Source organism: Falco biarmicus, chromosome 17 (genome assembly GCF_023638135.1).
Source record: "Falco biarmicus isolate bFalBia1 chromosome 17, bFalBia1.pri, whole genome shotgun sequence".
Taxonomy (NCBI): Eukaryota; Metazoa; Chordata; class Aves; order Falconiformes; family Falconidae; genus Falco; species Falco biarmicus.
This window is the reverse complement of record NC_079304.1, coordinates 3,892,006-3,899,615: the sequence shown is the minus strand read 5'-3', so window position 1 is coordinate 3,899,615 and position 7,610 is coordinate 3,892,006. Positions and strand designations below refer to the sequence as shown.

At 56.6% G+C, this 7,610-nt stretch overlaps 1 long non-coding RNA gene across 1 annotated transcript; it reads right to left on the bottom strand.

The window, feature by feature from the left end:
- Positions 1 to 3,261: 3,261 nt before the first annotated feature.
- Positions 3,262 to 4,661, bottom strand: LOC130160112 (uncharacterized). The gene is made up of 2 exons (XR_008825934.1): positions 4,051 to 4,661; positions 3,262 to 3,558 (listed from the first exon to the last, which is right to left on the bottom strand). It is a non-coding gene; the product is annotated as an uncharacterized LOC130160112 (long non-coding RNA).
- Positions 4,662 to 7,610: the final 2,949 nt, after the last annotated feature.

Here is a 7,610-nt window from a genome sequence, read left to right as displayed (position 1 = left end):
CACAGCTGTTGACAGCTTTCAACTGATCATGGAAAAGTTTTCTTCTCCAGGATAGGAGATTTGTCTGAGGTTTCATGGCGGGTGGAAGAAGAAAAGAGAATGGAATCCAGCTCTTCACACTCAGCCTGACCAGTGGACTATCCTTCCCACCTCACAGCTACACTTTACCACCACCAATTTTTCCTTTTCCAGGAATTAGATTCCTGCAACCCTAAGGCAAGAAACGGTTTTTGTCTTGGAGTTGGCGTCTTTCTTATCAAGGTGAAGTCAATGAGAACAATTGCTTTCCACACTTGCTTTTCCTCTCCATAATCATCATTGTTTGCTCATGCTGCAATGCCCCAAGCCACCAACTGATAGGGATTGGCAATTCAGGTGAGTTGCACCCATATTTATTCAACGGAAAAACCCGTAAACCCTACTGCAATGAGGGGAGGGAGAGGATTCTGGGCACAGCCAGCAGTGTTAATTACAGCTCTTATTGATAATAGCAGGAGTGAGTAGGAATGAAAGAAGGGACGGCACAGGAAGAGGAAAGGTTGAGCCAAGGTGTATTTGAGGGCCTCCAGATGGGTGCAGCAGCAGCAGCGGGCTAGGGAAGAATAGGCTGATTATTGTGAGTTTACTGGCATAAAGTGGGCAAGGATGGTGAGAAAGGTGAGAATCATTCGGTGCTGGAGGGCTGCCAGGAGCTGTGAGTGGGATAGGGCAGTGCTGAGGGCATGCAGCTACCTCTCTGCAGCTATGTGTGGATAGGCACATGCATATTTCCATCTTACAATGGCTAAAATCCACTGAAATCTGTAGCAGCCTTTGAGGGACTGAGGATCAAGCACTTTCTCAGCAGCTGTTCCCAGATCTCCCATGGTAAAAGAGTTGGGATGAGCTCTCGGGATCTGTTTTCCACATTGAGCCACTCACGGGCCATGCGCAAAGTGCTACCTGGAAAGTGGCATCTTCCCTCGGATGCTGTGTAGTCTGGGGCATGCATCATTGCACTGGGACTTCACAAAGTGCTTGCTTTGCCTTTGTTTGCAGACCAGGGAAGCATCCGGACTGCCAGGGTGGGTTTCTGTGTGGCTCACATTCCAGGGGACCCAAAGACAATGAAACCATGGTTTGATTGGGAGCATTGCAAAGGGCTGACTCACAGCTGCTGACACTTGTCAAGCATTTTGATATTTATGGAAGGCTGTTCACATCTGCAGTGCAGGGTATAGCAGGGCCAAATGCTCTGCGTGCTTTCTCCATGCCTCAGCCCCGGCCTGCAGTGCCCTTGTCCAACTGCTGCCGAGGCTGCCGAGCTCCTGGACTGGAAAGGCACATGCCGCTCTCTGCCCGTGCGTGGTCCCTCTGCGGGCTCCAGGCCGGGCCATTTCTCAGCGAAAGAGACATCTCTTTGTCCTAGGCAAAACCCTCAATACGAGTCCTGTCCATTCCTGTCCCATGTGGTCCTGCAATAGGGGTTTTTTTTTCAGGCTTTGCCCTTGGCTCAGGGATGCAAAGGGCTCTCCAGCGGGGATGGCCAGGCCATGGCAGTAATAACCTGATGGCATAGACAGCTCACAGCAAAGCACTAGTGCCCCTGAAGTCCCCTCTGCAGGGGAAGCAAATGCCCATCAGACACCACTTTATTAAACAACTCTTCGTTTTGATGTGGGGCGCCTTCCCTTTCAAGTTCTTGCCTCTGCTATTGTCCAAGTCTGCAGGAAAAGGAAGAAGAGGCCCCCGTGGTTCCTTCCTGCAGTGAGACATGGCTGTCGGCAGACAGGGCAGGTTCGGCTGCTCCGTGTGCGCCTGGCTCCTCTCCACACCGGAGCTGTGCTGGGAGCAGGCTCCAGCCTGCGGGATTGCCACGCCAACACCTTTCACCAGTGCTAAATTCACTTCAAGGCTAAAGGAAGCTGCTAATGGACTCTAATGGAGCTGTGGCGATTCTCCTGGGAAGCAGACAAGCTGTCCTGAAGAGAGAAAACGCAGCGAACGGATCACTAACACTTCCACGGTTGTTCTGGCTGTCACTCTGAGACATCCCTTGGGGTCACAGCTTCAGCAAATTGTAACGGAGGAAGATTTGCAACTCCAGGCATGACCACCGAGGCAGGCGGGATGGGAAATGTCAGCATGTGTCAGTGGCACCGCTCTGGAGGACTTTGGGTAGCTCGTGTTCTGCCTCGCCAGTCCCGATTCTGCCAGATAACACTGGCACCTTCCACTCGGAGCTCTTTGGTGAGACGCCCTGCTGGAGATGGCTCCTGGCAGCAGGGACAGGGCTGACCTATGCGTCAGGCATGACATGCAGGCCTCTTTACTTTTTATTTTGCCCCAAGGAATTTTCAGCGCTTGTCTCACGACACTGACAAAAACGTGTCATGGGAAAACAGAACAAACCCCCAAATGCTCTGCGTTTACAAGAACAAGATGGTTTTGTTTGTTTCCCTGCACGTTTGTGAATTAGCACTTGCTTGCCTGTGTTCTCCCTCTCCCTCCTGCCCCTAACTGTGGGTAAGCCATGGTGCTACAGCTCACCAGCCGCAGCACGAGGAAAGGATCAGCTCCTAGATCTCGGCCAAGAAACGAACGGCTCCAGACTACAGAGCCCTAGTGCACTCCATGCAGGTCATGGTCTATTTATTGATTCATTTTAATACCAGAAGTACTGCATTACTGCGTCCTTCTCTGTTAATTCAAGTGCCACAGTTCCATGCTGCAGTCCTGTGCCAGCAAAGCAGACATGAGGATGAGCTCATGACGTTGGAAATACATGCCCAGCTCCAGGTTCTGCTCATGCTCCCAAGCATCACCTCAGACTTATTTCTCTCCCTCTGTAACACACACTTAGAGCTTGGCTCTCATTTCCAAAGGGCCTCGAGATCCTCAAAAGGTCCCCGAGAAATGTAAAGCACGGCTCTCCCACCTTGTTTCCTAGCTGGGCTTTCCCACCGCGTTGTTCACAGTTTGCAGAAATGGAAATCATGCCTCATTGGCCACTGACAGGACGCAGGGAGCCAGATTTATATGGCGCAAGTCTGTGTTTATAAGAGAAGACGCCGAGCGTTGCCAAGAATGTGTTGTTTCTGGATTTCTTGGGCATTATCTGACACCCTACAGCAGCAGCAAGAGGGGAGGTTGTAACAGCGTCCGTTTGGGAGGCATGAGGACATTCAAGCATCAAACTGAGCTTTTAGACCCTTTAAAAAAATAATGAAGAGCACCATGCTGTTCCACTTAACCCAGAATAACACGACACAAAGCTCGGAGAAAGATTTAGAAACTTTTTTGGGAAATAATACAGGGGAGAAAACACATAAAAAGCTAATTAGGGCTTGATCTCCCCGGCATGCTGCAGCTCCCTCATCTTTCTGCGGGGCTCTGCTTCCCAGCAGACCGATTCTGCAACAGCGGATTGATTTCATTTACCCTTTGTGCTCATTTTAGGTCTACCGCACGTTCGGGGGTGCGAGAAATCCGGTGGTCTCCTGTTGCCCTCCAGTGGCAGCGGCTCACAGCAGCCCCAGCGCGGGGCACGGCCATCGGGAATCGCAAGGTAATTCCCCCCTGGTGTTTAATACACGGATAATGAACAACGTGGTTAATGAACAGGCAGCTAGCCCACCCCAGCCAGGTGGAGATGCTGGTGCTTTCTCACAGCGCTCCCCCCGTGTTGCCCAGCACAGGAGCAGGCTGCCAGCCAGCTCTGCTCCGCGGCATAAACTGCTCTGGGAAGCGCCCTTTGCCAGTACCCATTTAGGAATGGGAATAGCCTGATTTTTAAAGCATTTTCTTCTCTTTCAGATTCTTTCTAGGTTGAGCCAGGAGAGCAGCACGCAGTATTGTAGGATGGCAACGTTTTTCCCCATTTTTTTAGAGCTTTGCTCTGTGCCGTGCCCTGCTCCGAATGCACAGCACCTATCGCACCACGGGGGCAATGGCAGCATGAGTAACCTCGGTGTAACAAGTAACCAGGTGTGAGCCCCCTGGCTGGTGTGAGCCCCCAGGCTGATGCCCCCCTCGGCACCCAGCTCAGCGCCGCCCAACACACCGGTTCACCGTGTTTGTCTGACACATGCTCCCCCGTGTTTCCTCAGGGATAAGGACCTCCTAGATGAGATCTGACTTGGCAGCACTGCTCACTAAGCATTGATCCCTGTGACCCGATACACAAATAATTACATTACAACAAATCCAATACGGTGTTATCCAGCCCACACAGGAGATAGGCTCGGAGGAGCACAGCCCTCACCACTTCAGCCTGGATGGGCAGGTGCCCCGTGTGCCCCGCCACTCCCATTTTCCTTTAAAATGCTCCTTTTGAAGCATTTTTGTAGTTCCCTCCCCTTGCGACTGTGCTGTTTGCTGTGCCATTTCACAACCCAGGCTGCGAGGGCAGCGCTGTTTGTGCCTCTGGGGCCCGGCCCAAGGCCCACCGCCCCGCTGGGGAAGGGCAGCCCCGAGACCCCGGGCAGTGAGGGGTCTCCATAACCCCCCCGCGGCCCTGGTGCCCACCGGCTGCTGCGCTGCCCCCGAGGCCGCCATGGCAAGGGGTGACCGGGCCCTGCCCGCAGCGCCAGGGACAGCCGCCCCACCAGGCCCCGCACACCCGCCGCCCCGTTCCCGCCATTTCTCCTCAGCCGCGCCCAGCCCCCGCAGCCCGGCCGCTCCCCCCCCCTCCCTCCGGGCCGCTCCAAGCCGCCGGGGTGGCGGGGCCCCCCGCCCCGCTCCGATGGTGCACAGATGGCGCGGCGCTCCCGCTGTCCGCCCCCCCCCGCGGAGCCGGAGTGGTCAGGCCCAGTCACGTGGAGCCTGCCCGCCCCATTGCGGCGGGCGCGCGGGGGGCCGCGCGGCGGGAGTCGCGTCCCACCCGGGGCCGCCAGGGGGCGCCACGAGGCAGGTGCGGGGGGCGCGAGGGCGCCTGCGCGGGGCGCGGGGCGCGCGCGGGGTTGTACGTGTGGGTGATTGTGCGTGCCGGGGAGTGTGCAGGGTGTGCATCGGGTGTGCCCAGGGTGTGCATCAGGTGTGCACCGGGTGTCCATAGGGTGTGCATCGAGTGTGCCCAGGGTGTGCATCGGGTGTGCACAGGGTGTGCATCGGGTGTGCTTTGGGTGTGCACAGGGTGTGCATCAGGTGTGCATCGGGTGTGCCCAGGGTGTGCATCGAGTGTGCCCAGGGTGTGCCCAGGGTGTGCATCAGGTGTGCCCAGGGCGTGCATTGGGTGTGCCCAGGGTGTGCATTGAGTGTCCATAGGATGTGCATTGTGTGTACATCAGGTGTGCCCAGGGTGTGCATAGGGTGTGCATCGGGTGTGCATCGGGTGTGCCCAGGGTGTGCATCGAGTGTGCCCAGGGTGTGCATCGGGTGTGTATCGGGTGTGCTCAGGGTGTGCACCGAGTGTCCATAGGGTGTGCATCGGGTGTGCATTGGGTGTGCATAGGGTGTACATCGAGTGTGCCCAGGGTGTGCATTGGGTGTGCCTGGGTGTGCCCAGGGTGTGTAGGTGCATGCAGGTGATATCGCACCTGGGTGTGCACGCGTGATTGTGCCCATGTGTGAGGGCGTGTGTGCACACAAGCATTGTGTGTGAGTGTTAAATGTGGTCCATGGGAATGCACAAGTGCATGCACATGGGGGGGCACGTGATTGCACGTGTGCCCATGCTTGATTGCACATGTGAGTACGTGATCACACATCTGTGCATGCGAGCCCATGTGTGATTGCTCATGTGTGTATGTGATTGCACGTGTCTGCGTGTGCAAGGAGTGGTGCACAGGACCGTGTGTGCCTCCTGTGGTGTGCACAGGGGAAGGTGTGTGCAAGCATGTGATTGCGTGAGCGGACGCTGCACGTGGGCCTGCGTGTGCAGCACACTTGTGGCGTGTGAGGGGCATGTCTGTGGCTGTGGCGAGCGCAGGGGAGTGTCCCCTTCCCCAACCCACGCCCTGTGTTGGCTGCACCAGCCTTTGCCATCCACTGGTGTGCAGGGACCAGGGCTGGGGTATGAGCCGCAGCAGCAGCAGCGGCAGCAGCAGCAGCAGCAGCAGCAGCAGCAGCAGCAGCAGCAGCAGCACTCCACGCATGGTCCTCCCTGAAACGCAGCCCTGGTAGCGCTTCCCAGCACTGGCTGTGCAGGGCGGGCTGGGGTGGGCGCTCCCTCCTGGGGTGGCAGTTCTGCAGCCCCCTGGCACGCTGCTGCATGGCTGGTTCACATCCCTGCTTGCCCAGCCACGCGGTCCCTCCTTGCACGCTCTCCCCCGTGCTCACGCTGCCTGCAGAGCGCTCCTGGCTGGCTTCGCTGCCTCCGGCGGGATTTCCAGCCTTGGAAATGGGAAGGGTTGGGCATGGGTTGGTGGCTTGGATGAAGTGGAATCCATCAACAGCTTCTCGTGGAAGGAGCGGTACAGGCTGGCGGGGCCGGTGTCGGGCACGGAGCCAGGGGTGAAGCACGTGGGGCTGGCAGTGCTGGCGTCCCTCGCACGGGCTGTGCCAGGCCCGGTAAGCATCGGGCGCTGAGGCTGCGGTGGGAGGATGCTGCTGCTGGTGGTGACAGGATGCCCACCCGCCTGGCGCTGCTCGCCATGGTATCCCGCGCGGCGGTGTTGCAAGTCCTTCCCAGAACAGCAATGAGCACCCTTGCACCGCGGAGCTCGGCGGTCTCCCCGCTGCCTGGAGGGTGTTTATTTTTGTCATTAAAAGGCAGGCATATGTTTCTCTTCTATTCCGCTCCTTCTACAACTGCCTGCTGGGGATTTTCAATTATTTTTATTATTTTATATTTCATTTACGCCTGGAGGCTCTGTCATGCTAGAGGCTTTACAAACACAGTTTTTCCTACTGAGTTTACAATCTGGGCAGACAATGGATGAGAGGAATTAAGTGTTAATGGTCTCATTTTATAGCTTGGGAATTGAGACCTGCTGTTCCTCAGTGTCTGGTCTGGGATCACGCAGGGAATGTGTAGGGAAGCTGGGAAGGGAACCAGACCCTGAGCTTCTCCATGCTGAGGCATTCGGGCTGCTGCTTCTTCAGAGCCTGCGATGCAGGATGGATCAGGACTTGCTGAAACGGGGATGAATTGGTTCACAAAGCCGTGCTGAGCCAACACCGCACTCGGGAGGGCGAGCCCCGAGGGTGGGAGCAGAGCATGGAGCAGGAAAGCTCAGGAAAGCCCCAAAGTGCCTGGAAAGCTGGTGCCAGGGAGGGCTGGGTGGCAGAAGCCGGCAGCATGTTGGGTGGAAGGATGCACCCCATGCACCCAGTGCTGCGATAGCGCATCCCTCTTCTTACGCTGCGTTGGTGCGGAGGAGTTTTCTTATTCCCTGTGCAGCTTGGCTTGGTGCTGCTGTCCCTCTAGAGCCTGGCAAACCTGGAACCAATGCTTTTCAATGTTTATTTTGCAGGGAAAGCTGATGGATGCGCGTTGCCCAGAAGCACCACAGCAGTGGAGAGTGCTTCACCCAGGAGAGGAGACTCCAGAAAATGGGTATGTGGCAGGGGGGAGATGGGATGACCTCCTACTGAAGCCCTTCACCATCACTGCATTGCTGGCAGCGTCAGGGATCGTGTAGGGATTGATGGAATGAAAGCTGTGGGAGCAGGCTGGCGTCTCTCTGCAG